Consider the following 17,098-nt stretch of genomic DNA (forward strand, 5'->3'; position numbering starts at 1 on the left):
AGGTATTACTTGAAGCCCAAATACTTATTCAGAGGTGGCTTGACTCTAACTTAATGGTTTCACAGAAGGGTCCTCTTTGCATTCTGAGACATTTGGCACTGTGTGTGCCTCTGTCTCTGTCTCTTTGTCTCTCTTAATGTGTCTCTCCTCTCTCTCTCTTGCTCTCCCCCTGCCCCTCATCCCTGACCCTCCTTCCACCTCATATGGAGTAAAGTCTTTAATCTGAACACTGGCTGATAATTGACATGTTCAGCAGAGGTATCAACATGCCACGAATTCATGAACATTCAAATTGAACTTGCTGTACGTGAGTAAACAAAGATTAGTTTAAGATTTTTCCCCCTTTTTTCTCCTTCCTTCCTCCAAATATCTGTAAACAGAATCTGGTTCAGAGATGACTCCTCACACATGTAATGTTGTTGATGCTGTAAAGGAGAGGAAAAAGGTAAAGGTCCTGAAGCCCTGAAAGAAAGCAATATTCTCAAACTTAAAAAAAATCTATTCTCTCCAGCTATAAACATGCAACAAATCACCCATGCAAGGAGCCTGATCTTTAAACTGAAATTTGACAGCCATTCTAACCTGCTTTTTGGTTTGGTGAGGGGAGAAATATAACGCCCATGTCCCTATCTTTGAGAGGGGTCAGGGTTGGGGGTTACATGTTGATTGTGTGGATTCAGAATACTGCAGTTTCATTGATGAGCATTTCTGGGGTCTAGAGGCATGCTTATCTTACCTCTTTTGGAGAATTCCTAAGGTTTGCTTTGTAAATATCAGCCCGATTTAGTCTTCAGTTTTAACATGAAAATCATCTACTTCTCGGTTTCTCTTGGTTTCTCAGGTATATGACTTAAGAATTTTAATGATTTTGGAATTACATTGTGACAGGCTGAGTTTTTTTGTGGAGGGTGGTGAAGGACATAATTAGCCAAGTTTCAGGAAATATCTGGTATTTCATGAGGGAAAATGTCAACATTTGGTACATCTGATGATTTCATTTTATATGTGTGAAAACAGAGGCAAATGTCTGTATTTGAGGAGAGTAATTGTATAGATCAGTGTCTGCACTTCTCTCGAACACACTGTTAAAATAATAATTAAGCCTCAACACCTGTTAGACTATGAACAAAATCCACTTCTCAGAGAACAGTGCCTTTCAAGAAGCTCACTATATCACTGGGACGAGGCTAGGAATGGTCCATAGATCTTCTATCTCTGGTTCTCTCTTTCCCAATCCTGTATCCTTTTTTCTATTTTTATTTTTCTTCTTTTGCCTGTTTTCATCACCCTCACTTCCTCCCTTGCCACTATTTTCTGGGAAAAGCTATTTCTTGATCCTAGAAAAAGATTTTAGCCGGACACTCTCTGAGTTGCTGCAGGATTCACCTCCTTTGATGTTTATTGAGCCTAGTGGAATTTCAAATGGGTTCTGAAGGAATAAAAAGAGGTGGCAGATGAAGACAGAAAAGCATCACCAAAACCAAGAACAGCATCTTCAGTTTCATCTGCTCCAGGCTGAGGCTGGGCATAGAGGAGGAAACTAACCAACCAACAAGCATTTATTGAACATCTACTATGTGCAAGGCACTCAGCTAGCTTCTGGGATGGCACCGTTTCTGCCCTTGGCAACATGATGGGATTGGTTGTTGCAAAACAAAGGTACCTCCCACAATACCAGGTATGGATTAAGCACCTACTAAGGGTTGGTTGATTAATTTCTGAAGCACCTATTCAATGTGAGCTTCAGAGTTCTGTTAAGACCCATGGAGGTGGGAAGGAAAAATGTAGTTCAGTGCTCACCAATGGACCATCTGTTGTCTCACCAGAAAATAGAATATTCTTTCTTTTTTCCAGTAATTTTACATACTCTCCTTAACAAGCCAATTTTTTAACATCCAAATTGAGAGAATACAAGTAATCGAACTCTGGGTGGAAATATTTAGAGCAGTGCCAAACATGTTATTTTGTTTAATAATTAATAGCCACTATTACAATTGTTGTTATAGTCCAATGGCTTCCTAGAATTTTTGATCATCAATTCCATGTAGTTCCACAATACTTTTCTAGCACCACACTTCATCTGTTGATGTCAGGGGGGCGGAAGTGCAACTAAGAAAGTTGGATGAGAGTTGTGAAAGAAGTGCATTTTTTAGGAATGAAGCAAACACAGTACGATTAAGCAGAGTTTTTGTTTTGCTTTATTTTGTGTGTGTGTGTGTGTGTATGTTTGTGTGTGTGTGTATGTTTGTGTGTGTTTGTGTGTGTGTAAGTGTTTTTCACACCAGGTCTTACATACATGGAGTTTTATACCTTTCCTTCAACTTGCAAACTGATTATTTCCAAAAAACAAGACTCCTGTAACATTTTACTAAAACACATTCTCTACCAGGCAAGGCACTAAGTTGCATCTTGTATTTTTTCTTTTATCACAAGCAGATTCTTTTCAAGATTGGATGTTCCTGATATAGGTAACAAGGTCACTGAATAGAAAACAAAAGGGCAGAGTAAGGTGTGAAAACCGTGCACACCGTAAGATTATTTTGTATCACAGGAATGTGGCCCCACTTGCTGCAAGTCTGTTCTGAATATAACATGAGGGTTTCAACACAATCTTGGGCCTAGCAGGGTGCTGGAAACATGCTAAGTATCCAAGGACTGTTTGTTGATTGCTACTCTTTGAAGAAACTTGCTAACTTTGTTCCATTTCTGTCTTCTGGTCTACCTCAGAACACAGATACTCACTTTTGATGAGATGATCCTTCAGTACTTGGAAGGCGTAGTAGCCAAGAAGAGTCTAGACTTTGGAGTCAGGTTGCCTGGTGCAGAGGCTGGATCTGCCTAGCTGGTTACGAGTGTGGTCATAGGCAACTTACTAAGTACCGTGCACCTCAGTGCCATCATCTATAAAATGGGGTAGAAAGGATTCCTACCTGACAGATGACTTATTATATGTGAAGTGCTTATAGCAGAGTCTGGCACCTCAGTAAGTGCTGTAGAAATATTTGCTCACGTTATTGATAATACTACCAGCTACCAAGTCTTCTACTATGCTGCTCCAGCTTTGAAAAATGCTTTATAGCTAATGTATCATTTATCCTCATTTCCATCTGGTCTTCTTCATATCTTTCCACTTGGAGTCATGTCCACAGAAAGGCATTGCTATCTTGTCTTCCTTGCAGAAATTCTGAGGGCCTGGAGTCATTGGTGCTGTTTATTTGATTACATGTTTATTGTGAGACTATCTTCACTGGGACGTGAGCTATTGAGAGCAGAGGTGCTATCTGTCTTGTTCACCCTATGATTCCTGGTGCCCAGGACAGCCTCGCACTTATAAATGTCTTATAAGTGCTTATAAATGTCAATTGATACTTTGGTTCTCTTGCCCCCTTAGGGGAGGTATTCCTAAGACTGTTAGCTATTTTTTAGTGACCTGGGCTCTACTCTTTCTCCAGCCTGCTCTTCATCTTATTTCTCTTAAAACATCATACTAAGAACCAAATACCTTACACTAGAAGTGATCTTGTCAGCCCTGAGTGCTGTGGGAATGTTCCTGCGTAGGAAAATGGGCCTCTGTGTTGTTTCCACGGAGTGAGATTTCAATGGCTTTTTCATTTCTGTTTCTGGCATGTAGCACTCATTAGCCACTGGCCAGCTGGACTTTAAGAAGCAAAGTTTTCCTTATATAACTGTAGTTGACCATGCAGGACTTTGCTTTTGTGCTTGTTAAATTAAATTTTCTTGTCGGTGTGCCCAATGAGAACATTGTCAAGGCATCTTGGAACTCTCATTCCGGCATCTATTGTATGAGCTCTTTCTATCTTCATATACCCATACATAGTTAATCAGCATGATTTATACACGTTCCTTCCAGGGACTGGCAGACACATGGAGCCGCATGAAGCCTGTGGCACCCAAAGTAGAACATCCCATATTGACATAAAAAAGAAATGATCAGAGTTACCTACAATAGTAATAGTTAGTGTTAATTTAATACTTAGCGCATGGGAGGTCTTGTTCTGAGTTTTGAATGAATTAGCTCATTTAATCCTCACAAGGACCCTGCAAGATAACCACCATTATCATCACTATATGTACATGGAGAAAACAAAACAAAACAAAAAAAAACTGATAAGAGAGAAACTGAATAATTTACCCTGCCTGAGATTCAACCTAAGGAGGATTTGAACCTGTGGTTTTCACCCTAACAAACTACCCTATGTTCACTCTTGTAGAAACTAATTCATTAGTCAATACTTCTTGGTTACAGTGATTTTTAGGTATTAGTAATTCACTTAAGTCTACTATCTTATTTGCAAAGAAACCATGGAGCATTTTATCCAATGTTTTGAATAACATTCATTTGTGGCACTTCCTTGATACTATTTGTGAGCAATAATTGAAGGGGAAAAAAATATGTTCCCAGGGCTAGAAGCTAGTTCATTTTGGACTGGCAGCTATCTAGTTGGATGAGGCAGAGGCAACTTCTTTGTCCCAGAGAGGTCATTTTTTGAGTCTTGAGTTTGTAAATGACACAGAAATGCTAGCTAGCTTTAGATGCTTTTACTTAAAAACTTATACTGAGGATAAAAAGTATTAAGAAAGGGGTGCAGCATTGGGAGCAGTCCAGCAGCTTTTGCACATTCATCTTCTAGTTCACATGGGTGAGCTGAATGGTTTTGGACAGCCTCAGAGCCACCTGAGGACTTGGTGGTATTTATCTTGTTCTATCTAAGGTTGCTCATTCAGATCATGAGTACTGAAAAGAGTCAAAGCTCAGTGGGGATCATGGAAATAGTGTTTGCTTTTCAGGCTAAAGCCTCGAACACACTTGTGCATGGTTCTTCAGATGGCAGGGAGTTGCCTGAGTAAGTGCCCAATGGAAACATCATCTCTATCAGAGTTTTCTTTGGCCCGTAAAGGCCTTGTAAGTTGTTTTTTCTCTTATGCTTGTATTCAAAGGTAAAGACTTGAAGTTAATTAAACATGGGTAATGCAGTGTTTCTCAGAGTATAGGAAACAGGATGATTTTAGGTGGTACACAGATGAATATATGCATTTTTATTTTAACAGTTATGTAGAAAAATAGATAGTTTATAAAGCATGTGATCTCATGCTTATTATCGCTTAAGATTAGGCAAAGTAAAAAATGTGAGTCAATTTGAATTTCATTTAAGGAAAATATTCAGTAAATAACAATATAGGTAGTTTGCAGATTAGCAAAGATTGTGAAAGTGATATGTAAATGAATAAGGTTTGGAGAATATTGGGCTAATGCAATGTTAATTAAAAATAAAATGTTATGTATGTAAATGCCACTAAAAGTTTTTCATGCTCATTATATTTTCAGAGCTCAAATTGGGCATGTAGGCACAGTGGATGCAGTCATTCAAGTAAGTAAGTAAGGTAATAATGATGGTAAATTCTAGAGAGACATCACATCTTGGTAGAATGGTAGGTAGGATCTGGTAATGACTCCCACACACATAGGAATAATTAACCCTACTCATTGTTTAAATAAAATAATTCCATGTTTTTGTTTTTTCATGTTATTTTAACCCTCTCACCCTAACATTTCTTTTTTAATTAAAAAGTAATCTAGCTTTTCTGTAACAAATAAAAAAACAACCATATCTGTTGAGACAACATTGGCTCTTGGAACTCTGTTTCCAGCAATGCCATTGTGTCAGTCAGCTCTTGCCATGTAACAAACTGCCCCAAGGCTTAGTGGTTGAAATAACCACTTTTAAAAATTTCATTTATTTATAAATTTATTTATTTTTAAGCTCACAATGCTGTGATTCTGTAGTATGGGCTTGTGTCATCTGGGTTCATGCACATAGTTGCAGTAAGCTGATGGGTAGTTAGATGGCTTTGCAGGCTGTCAAGGGCTGATGTGTGTGGCCAGGGCACATGTTTCTCATCATCCATCAGGCTACCATGGGGGCTTGTTCTCATGGCAGAAAGAATACAGAGAGTGCAAGACCTCTTCAGCCAGAGAACTGGTACATTACTGCTTCTAACACATTGGATTTGTCAAAGCAAGTCCCCAACCTAGTTCAGATTCAAGGGGAAAAGAAGCCTCCCTCTTGATGAGAGGAACCACAGAATTACATTACATTGCGAAGGAGAGTAGTTAGAGGGAAGGGAAGCATTGTGACTATTTCCCCCCGCCCCCCGGCAGTCTGGTATAATCCTTTGGCAAACGCCAAAGTCATCTTGGACAGCTCACTTCAGTTTTGTAGGTCATGGTATCCTTGTGTCTAAAAAAGAGATAATGTACTAACCTCTCAGATTCTCAACCAGGCCACACAAATCAGACCAGCTACGTCAAAACACTTTGAAAGCTACAAAGTTCCCTTAAAAAGATGGGATTTTTTGCTTACTTTGCACAAATTCCTCTGTAGAACGGGACATCATAATAGAACTCACCTCATAAAGAGACATGAAGAGTCAGGAAGATGAAGACCATGAACTGCTTAGCCCAGTCTGGCACAAAGAATGATTCTATAAATGGTAGCAGCTCTTTTTATTATTAATAAAAAAAAATGAAAATAAGCTATAAGTGGAGAATACCGAGTAGGTTGTGATTAAAAAAGAAACAAAAACAAAAGATAAAACAAACACATTGTAGTGAAATATGAGCTTACCCAAAAAATCTCCAACTGTTTTACTATAAAATATATTTGTTCATCACCAGTTGATGGCTTTTGAAATCATTTATTTTTATTGTCTAACAAAGGGCACTTTGTTGAGTGCTTCATTATCTGTAGAAATGCTTTAGCATTTGCACCAAAACCCTGTGCTCAAATACTGGCACTGGCAATACCTCTTAGTGATAATTTCCGAGTTAAGTATTATGCACCAGGTAAATGGTTGTGCTTATAAATGGTCATTTTAGATTGTGCATTAGCAGGTGGAAATGGACAATCTTTTCCAAGAAATATTCAACTTCTTCCCCCACTCCATAGTTAACTGCTTTAAGTAAAATTATCAAGCATGCTGTGATGTTGTACAAAGTCAGATTAAAAAGAATAATAATAAGGATCTTAAAACCCTTAGCTTTTCTAAGAAGGGACTTGGTACATTTGCTGTTTCTTTTTTCTCTGCTGTCCAGTCTAACACATGTTTATGATGTTTTTGAGTAATGCTAATATAATACAATATGCTAATAGCAACGTGTGATTTAAAACTTGTGGCTCTTATGTCTTGTAGGTGTTGTTTTAAAATATAGGCACCTAGGTATCATAATGCCACACATCTTTCTGTAGCAAAAGGTCTTCTTTGCTTGCTGTTTCTGGCACTAGATTGTATGGCTCTGGAAGGCATGTGTTGAATTTTACTTAAATCTTAGTGAGTTGCAAATATATAGTGTGAAAGTAAGTGTATATTAAAATGAATTTCAGATGCTTTATGAGGTTATTTTCTCACATTTCTCCAGCCTTTTGATACAATCCTTCTTTTACTTCCTTTTCTTCTTTTTCTTTTTAAGTCCTGCTTCGACTTCCAATAAGAGAACCTAGTGAATGAAGAGATGGGTTTCAATTAAAAATAAATAAATGAATGAATGATGACAGTTTATGGAGAACAGTTCTATCTCGCTCATGAAATACTGTAGAAGGCTGTTGTAACCAAAATGTCACATTGTTGGTTAAAGACACAAGAAGACACCCTGCTAAGGATGTTTCCAGCTGTACTATTTTGCCCCATGCTATTTGTAGGAGTATACTTCCATAAGATAATCTGTATATGACATACAGAAAAATCAATTCTCTTGCAAGGTAACCTGCAGAATTGCAGATGATTTCCTGGAAATGGAATCTATATTATCACATATAAGTGGCAGTTTACTCATTTTATACTTTTATCCTAAGTCATTACATCATGCATGTTATTTAAATGGCCTAATAGTCTAGGGGTCCCCTTCTTTAGATGGCTAACTTCTTAAGGATAAGCAACTATTTTGTATGCTTGTCACCTGTCAGTATGCCTGGTGTCTTTTAAGAAGCCTAACAATGATTTAGGCCTGGAAACACTGCCCAAACCCTGCCCTAAAACAGCTTCCCATGTGGTGTTGAGGCAACAGAGTATCATAAAAGTTGAGTTTTTAAGACCCACTTCCCAAAATCATGACCTTTAACTAAATCCTGTGTAGAAAGTGGAAAATAGAGCAAATTAGCCTCACACCAGGGATTTGAGATGTGTTGCTTGCACTCTTCTCCTCTGGAACTTTCTTCCTTGGCTCTGCCTTCTTATCTCCAGGATTATCTTTTCCATGTGGTTCTCTGAGTTGGCATTATTATCAATTATTATTATTATTATTTTCTTAGTCTGGAGTTATACTTCTCTGAGAAAGTGGACAACCAGGAGTACTGTGGGTCCTTGGTTAAGAAGTGATACTCTTCAGTATATTTCTTGGGGGTGTATCTAGCACAGGATTTGCACTTCCCACGTGTTCAGGAAATACATTTTTTTGAAAGATTTCATTTATTTATTTGAGAGAGAGAGCATGAGTGAGTGGGGAGGGGCAGCTGGAGAGGGACAAACAGGCTCCCCACTTAGTGGGGAGTCTGACACAGGACTCAATCCCAGGGCCCTGAGATCATGACCTGAGCTGAAGGAAGACCCTTAATCTATTGAGCCACCCAGGTGCCTCTCAGGAAATAACATTTTTAAGTGACTAAATAGATTCCGTCTTCTGTTTTTGGCTGTTTTCTATTTCCTCACTATCTCTCCCTATTCTAATTTTCCTGATCCTCTTATGCCTTTGAACAGGATCTCTTTGCTTTCCTTTGCCCTTCTCTCCACTCCAGGTTGATTCTTATGGTGTGTTCCTGCTCCCCTCATCCCATTACAGTTCTTCCATTGTCTACAGGGCAATGGAGGACGATGGAGGCTCAAGAGGTAAAGGCCATGTAATAAAGCCACTGAGACATGTTTCAAAAGGAAAACAACAACAAAATCACCACCAGCTAAAAAGGTAGTTTGAGTGTGTGTCAGCACTGTTATGGGTGCTGGGACAAAGTAGTGGATAGTAGTGGCTGAGTTATAGGATATTAGATCAGGAAGAAGGGCTCTTTTTATACAATACATGTTTATCGCTTGTCCTCAGAGTGCCAGGAACTGGGGTAGGTCTGGGAATATAGGCATACTCTAGTCCAAGGCATTGACAAGGAGGCAGAGGCTCAGTCCAGTGATCCTCAAGACTGGAGATGACCACAGTGAAGGTTAAATCCTTGTCATTCACTGTGTTTCTGGTTGGAATCCCCAGAACGGTAACGTTTGAGGATGGGTCAGTTGACTCTGTTCCCATGGCTTCTAAGCTTCAAAAGGCCCTGTGGGATGAGAGGGTGCCATATGCTGCCTGTTTAAATGGCCATTACTATAGTCATGAAATAAATGAGATTTTGGAGGATTTTGCACTGCTAAATAAAGCTCTGAATGGTATTACAATGAATTTTTTAGATATTTCATTATTTACGGATGGCTTGGAGCCATTAGCTATATATACAAGAAAAGAAAAGCAATAAAAGGATTTTTAAAAAGTCTCAGAAATCACAGTAAGCTCAATGGTTGTTATCGCAAAATGGGATCATCTCTTTATCACGGAGAGCAGGGATGGACCTTCATGCCTCCCAGGGCAGCATTCCATTTTCTCCAGTAAATAATACAGGGTTCCCCCCATAATTACCTGATAGACTGGAATAGCTCCTTGGGATCCATTTCAGTCTATTGGGTAAATGATATGTTTCCTAATGGCGTCTTTACCCAACAGTGAAGCTTGTGAACTAATGATATATATGGAGAGGCCTCTGTGGGGAACTGCATGGAGGCAGTAGTTACTTTTATAAACTTAGACGTAGGCCCCAAGCTACCAGATTCCAGGGAGACAACGTTTGTATTTAGTATTACCAGAGAAAATAAACACTTTGCAGGAGCATTCTTAGGGCATTTTCACAGGCTGCATGAAGAGGTCATGCTTTGGGCAGGGTGCCATTTCTAGCCAGTGACATCCCATTTGAAATGCAGCTGCTGTTTGCGGCTATGAAAGACATGTCAGAATTAGTCCGGGAAGATCCCACGACTAGTCCCATATGGCTGCCTAGATCATCGGTCTTGGAGTTGTTGATAGAGAAGTGATTTACATTACTGCAGCAACCGTGAGATCATGGAAAAAGTCCCCGAGGGTCAGTCATAGGACCCTGCTGGAACCTTGCTCTGACACTTACGAAGCAAGGCACTTACCTTGCTGAGCTTCAGTGTCTGTCTTTAAAATGGGGATAATCAGCACTACATCACCGAGAAATTGGGAGGATTGAGAGGCATGTCTCACGTGCATCATTATAGGAAGGTTGTGGCATATACCAGGCCCCCAGTGCATGCCTATTAAGAAACCAAACTAATGGCAAATGGTTTGGTCCTAAGACAAGTATTCTCCAAACTTGCCTGCTCCCATAAATCCCCTGGGATGCTTGTTAAAATATAGATTCTCTGACCTCCCTACTGACCTATTAACTGAGACTCTGGAAGAGTGGACTGGAAACCTGCATTTAATAAGCATGCCAGCTGATTCTTATGGTCGGACTAGGTTGAAAAATAGTAGTGAAGACAGAGAACCTGTGAAAGATTCATTTGATGTTTTTTTGTCATTCATAGGGCTGAATCAGTCACATGATTTGGTTATCTGTCCCATTCACATGGCCCTTGATTTCCACAATTAGCAATGTAACTGATGATTATGGTCTGTTACATGTTGATTCGGGTGCTTGTGCAGGCCTATGACTCTGTCATGACCATCTCAAGTGGCTTGGCTGCATTTCTTTGATAGAATGAATTTTTTCTTCTTCAAATTGCAAGGCACACAAATGTATTCTAAACTTAAAAATGAATATCAATCCAAGAAGCGTGAATCCCCAAAGAGATAGAAATCAGAGTGACATGTCTGCATAGTCCTCTCAGAGCTCACCCAGCCCACAGCAGGCAGTTCCAATGCAAATTGTCTGATGGTGTGGAGCTGTCATTAAAATGCTGTCTCTATAAGTGGAAATGAACTTTCTGAGGAGACTGCTCAGCCAGGTTTACAAGATGCCTCACAGGTGCCCCGTGGGTTAGATCTATGGTCTAGGCAGCCTGGCATTTTATCTGGGACCACACCTCTCTAACAGTTTGTGGGGCATCTGTCAGATTGTTTCCATCCTGATGATCTAGAAAATTAGGCTCTTGAATGGTATAAGAATGAATATAATGAGCCCCAATATCTGGGAGGTTTCATTTGTACCAGAGACTGCCCTGCTTTTCAAATTGATCTCATTCAATCTTTATAACAACTCTCTGAGTTATTCCCATTTTACAGATGAGGTAACTGATGTTCAGGACTTGTACAAGGTTGTTAAGCTACCACAGTCCATGGCAGAGGTGAAGCTGGAACAAAGTTCTGACCTCAAACTTTCAGCCATCCTGCTGTGATATTCTCCTCACAGTTTAGCCCAATGTTTCAGATTTTCTTAGCTGTTATGTACAGATATGGTCCCACTGTTATTAATGCAGCCAGGGGGCTCCACTTCCTTCACTTCACTTCATCTGATCTTTGAAAATCTGCCTCTGTCCAGATGTTTCTGAAAATTCCACGAGGCAAGGCCTTATTTGTCCAGTCCAATACTGGCCAGTGTTATTATGCTTTTGTGATATGGATCTGTTACCTCCATTTGGAATAACAGAATCTCAGAGTTAGAAGAGGATTTAGTGGTCATTTAGACCAACCCTTGAGCAAAGGTAGAAAGTTAACTGCACAGTCTCTGACACGTCATGAACCCTCTGAATTCCTCCAAGGATGGGGCTCTTGTTACCTGTGTCATAGGCTGTCTGGAATACCTCTGAGCTGACAACACAACACATGTTACTTCCATGTACAGCCTTCTGTTGGGCTGATGAGGTGGCTCAAAAGTACTAACATACAATCTTCGGTAAGTAGTGGTTGACTGAATTCAGAGCACAGGCTCCCTGGGCTTGGGAATAGTCGCCTTCCGTGGGTAAACAACAAAGTGACTTCACATCAGAGCTGAGGAAAATGGTTAGATGGTGAAAACTGAAGAGGCTTTTAAGTCACCAAGGGGCTGACGTAAAGGAAACACTGCGGTGTTTTAGGATTGAAGGGAGAGAGTTGAAACTAGCAAGGGCAAAGTGCCATGTTTGTATTTTATTGATTTCCTACCTATTGATTTCAACGGATGAACTGTCTGCCTGAGAGAAAGAGACTGACAGTGAAGCAGAAACCCAGACGGCCCTTCAGGGGAGGGAGGGAATTACATATAAAACACCCCAGGTGCTCACTTCTTTCAGGGTCAACCCTGTGAGCACATCCCAGAACTTTAATCCTTCCTTTGGAATCCCGGAGGGAGATAGATTTGTGGGCTGGCCTGAGCCTCCTTTACTCTCGTCCCAGGAACCTCAGCTATAGGGAGAAAGATGAGAGTTCTCACCTGGATCTTACTGAGTGAGCCTCAGGTGCCAGTTGCAGGACCATTCTGGGCTTTGTTGTGTCTGACACACCTGTGTGTCACCATCATCTAGCAGGTGATTGCATTATAGGGTATGCACAAGTAGGTTCTCAATGAATGTTTTAAAAAATGAATGAATGTTATGATTTCACTGATATGAGTAATTTACAAAACGAGACAGAGGATCATAGGGGAAGGGAGGGAAAAATTAAACAAGACGAAACCAGAGAGGGAGAAAAATCATAAGAGACTCTTAAACTCAGGAAACAAACTGAGGGTTGCTGGAGGGGAGGGGGATGGGAGGGTTGGAACGTGCTATGGTGAGCTCTGTGAACTGTGTAAGACTGATGAATCACAGACCAGTACCCCCGAAACAAATAATACATTATATGTTAATAAAAAAATTAAAAATGAATGAATGATTGCTTAATGAATTTCTCTCTTTCTTTAGGGGCTCAAGGATTAAAATGTTCGTAAGTTGGGAGTTTATCTGAACATCTCATTCCTTCCAGTTGGGAAACACCCAGAGGGACAGGGCCCACTCTTAAATCTTTTATTCAGTGCTCCACTGTGATAGTATAATAAATCTTGGAAGATCTTTCGCTCAGTATCAGCCTTTTCTCCCTTTGATAAGGCAAGTGGTAGTTTTTGTCCTGGAGAGGATGGCTGTTGGAGGCTGTTCTTCCTTTGCTACTGTCCTCTGTACTGACGCAGAACACAGTGGTAAGGTAGCTTCTGGAAGGATCCTGAACACCCCCCCCCATTTTTGAATATCGTTATTAAAATATACTTAACATTAAATAAAATTAATCTGTTTTAAGTATGCAAGTAAGTTGATTTGTAGTCGATTACATAGTTGTGCAACCATTGCCACAATTCAACTTTAGAATATTTTTTTAATCACTCCAGAAAGATTCCTCGTGGCCACTTGCAGTCACTGTCTATTCCTGCCTGGAGCCCCAGGCAACCACTAAATTATGTTATGTCTCTACAAATTTGCCTTTTCTTTATATAAGCGAATCACATACTTTGTGACTTTTGCTTCTTTGCTGTAGTGTATGTTTTGAAGTTTCATCCATGTTGCGGTGTGTGTCAGTAGATCATTCGTTTTTATTGCTGATTGGTTTTCCATTGTATGAACACACCACACTTTGTTTTTCCATTTACTAGTTGATGGACATTTGCATTTTTCCTATTATTTATTCCTATGCCACTTTGAACACTCATGTACAAGTCTTTGTATGGACATAAAAGGACAGCAGTGTGCTGGGCTCTGTGTGGAGGGGAGGAAGAGAAAGATGAATGCAGAATGAATTTCACTTGTATTTTGAATTTCCCACTCAATGCCTAATAATAAATAAAAGAAACCTACGTTATTGTCATCAGTTTTAATATGCAAGGTGACAGTATTTTCTATACCAAAAGCCAATCTTAAAAAGACAGGTTGATAAAAACTTTATAATGTTGTAAAAGTGGAATGTCATATGCACACATATCATGAATTAACTTTTTGTAGGGGTGGTATATAAGGTTCCTATAAATATGACTTGCTCATTAAATAAAAAGTTTGCTTAAGGGTTAGGGATTCAGATATTCATGAATTTATATGAATTTAGTGACATAGGACAGCCACAATTCTGAGTGCTGGGGGTGTATCAACAAATAAAGAACCCTGGCTTCATAGAGCCTATCCTCCAGAGGGGAGAGTAAGAGAATACAAAAATAGATTAGTGAAATATATAGTATGTTAGTTGGTGATAAATGCTGTAGGAGGGCAGAGTATTGGGGGATGGATGAGAGAATGGGACAATTTAAAGTGGTCAGGGAAAGCGTCATTGAAAAGGTGACATTTGGGTAAAGACGACGAGGGAGTGAATCACGGGAGTGTATGGCAGAAGTGTGTTCCACATAGAGGAAAAGGTAAGTGCAAAGCTCCTGAGGCCAGGGTGTGCATGGAGTGTACACACAACAGAGAGGAGGTCAGATGGCTGGAGTAGAGAGAGAGTCAGAGATGACATCAGAGAAAAGGGATCCAGCAGGGCCAAGATGCCCTCAGAATGTGCTTGAAAGGTAGTGAGGCCCTTATCCCAAGGCCGAAGGAGCCCTTGGCAGAGATCCTATAGTGATGGATCAGGTGACAAATGATCAGCTGGTACAATAGCTTTTCAGGTCCCTTTCAAAACTGAGATGGCACCTTGAGTCTTGGAGATAGAAAATGGCTGTTCTGTGCTAAGGAGTTAGGCTGTCTGAGTGGATGAGATTCAAGCCTCTGCTCTGTCAGTGAGCCGATGGGTTATTGCCCTGGCATTGGTTGTAGGTGGGTTGTGTGAGGCAGCCTCTGAGGAGCTCAGCACAACACCTCATTTCGCTGACTAGAGTCTTACTTGGGGGGCGCCTGGGTGGCTCAGTGGGTTAGAGTCTTACTTGGGCTCCTTCCCTGCCATGGCATTGCCATTTAGCTCAATTTAAAAATCAAGAATTCTTTTTTTTCTCCTCAGTAGATTATACCCTCTTGGTGTGTAGGTAGGAGGGAAAATAATTTAGTTTGTGAGGCTCCAACAGGTACTTTATAGTACATTAATGTCCACTTAGCTGCCACATGGATTGCTCTGTCAATACCCAAGGCATTTAAAGTTGCAATTTTAGGATCTCTTTCACACTGGGCACAGACACACTTAAGCTGAAGCTGTTGCCTCTTACTCCCCCAGTTGTGAGAGACTAACTGATTTTTCACCCTTTGCCATCATTCAGTAGAGGATTGTTGGGGCCAGAATCAGATAGCCCAGGTGGTACAACCTGCCACACTTTTTGTTTTTGTTTTTGTTTTTTAAAGTTTCCCTTGATTCTTTAGCAGCTGCTGCCTCTGGTCTGTTACTAGTTTGCTCAATGGGGAGGAAGGATAGCCCAAAGATTATATGATTTTTTTTTAACATTCATTGTGAAACATTTAGGTGGCTGAAACATTTGGGTTGCCCTGAGGACCAATGTATAGAAATCATAGGGAAGCTTCCTGTTCGCTCTGAAGTAAGGCCCATCCTCTGATTGTGTAAATAGTTTATAGGTCATGTATATGATTTTGTTACAGAGGGGTTATCTTTTTTGTTTAATAAACATTTGATTTTAGATTAGTTTTGGATTTATAGAAAAATTGCAAAGATAATAGAGTTCCCATGTGACTGGCACCTTGTTTCTCTGTTATCAACATCTTATATTAGTACTGTCCATCAGTTGTAATCAATGAACCGATATTCATACTTAAGTGTTACCTGAAGTCCATACTGTATTTAGATTTCCTTCATTTTAAAAATCTAATATCCTTATTCTGCCCCAGAATTCTATCCAGGGTACCACATTTCATTTCATTTTCATGTGTCCTTAGGTTCCTCTTGGCTGTGACAGTTTCTCAGACATCCCTTGTTTTCAATGTCCTTGACAGTTTCAAGGAGGTTTGCTCAGGGCATTTTGTAGTTTGTCCCTCAGCCAGGATTTTCGGATGCTTTTCTCATGATTATATTGGGCTTATGGGTTTGGGGGAAGAAGACAACAGAGGTTAATCACATCATATGAGGGTGCATTCTATCAACATGACTTACCACGATTGGTGTTGAACTTGTTCCCCTGGCTGAAGTAGCGTTCCTCAGGTGTCTCCACTGTCAAGTTATTCTTTTATCTCCCTTTTTCCATACTGGACTCTTGGGAAGAAAATAATAATGCCCAGGCCACACTTAAAAATTGGAATTACACTCCACCTCTTCAAGGGAAGCATTTGGATTTGTCTCCTCTCTCTCATTACTTACTCGTTCAGATCATTTACTTATATCACATGGACTTGTGGATATTTATTTTATACTGCAAGTTATAATCCAGTGCTATTGTTTATCTTGTTCAGCTTTGGCAATTGGGAGTTCTTTCACTGGACTCTTGGGTCCCTTTGACCATCTTCCATCTGTGTGTGTGTGTGTGTGTGAGAGAGAGAGAGAGAGAGAGAGAGAGAGAGAAAGAGAGAGCACTTTATTACTTCCCAACACTGCAAGATGCTCCAGGGTTATTCTGCGTCTTACTTGCCTCAGTTTGAGATTCAGCCATTTCTGCAAGGAGCCTAGGTTTCTTTTGTTGGGGAATGGTTTTAGAAACCAAAATGAAGGTGCTAGGTGTTCTCATTATTATTGGGATGTTATTGCTTCTAAGCCTCAAGAGGTTATCTTTATCACAGGGCTTTTTTTTTTTTTTTTTTTTTTTTGAATGAACAGACTTGTAATATGGTAAAAGGGGCTCCGAACTTGAAGCTGCTCTTTGGGGCACTAGCTTGTACTCCTCCATGTCAGTGTGTGTATGAATGCAAGCAAGCCATTTCATCTGTGAGGCTCAGTTTCTTCTGTCATATATAAAATAGGGAACGTAGTAACTTTTCTACCTCATTTGTAGGGTTGCAGCAAAGATCTAGAGCGTTCATATCATTTGAAAATATTTTGCAGATTGAAAGGTTTTATACAAAGTCTTGTTTTATTTTCATTATCCTAAAACTTCTGCATATCTTGTGTTTTGCCATTGTTATAATTTTAGTTTGACCAAATTACATACATTTTTGAGGGCAGGATACTAAA

The sequence above is a fragment of the Enhydra lutris genome, unplaced genomic scaffold (genome assembly GCF_002288905.1).
Source record: "Enhydra lutris kenyoni isolate GAN:26980312 unplaced genomic scaffold, ASM228890v2 scaffoldscaffold21, whole genome shotgun sequence".
Taxonomy (NCBI): Eukaryota; Metazoa; Chordata; class Mammalia; order Carnivora; family Mustelidae; genus Enhydra; species Enhydra lutris.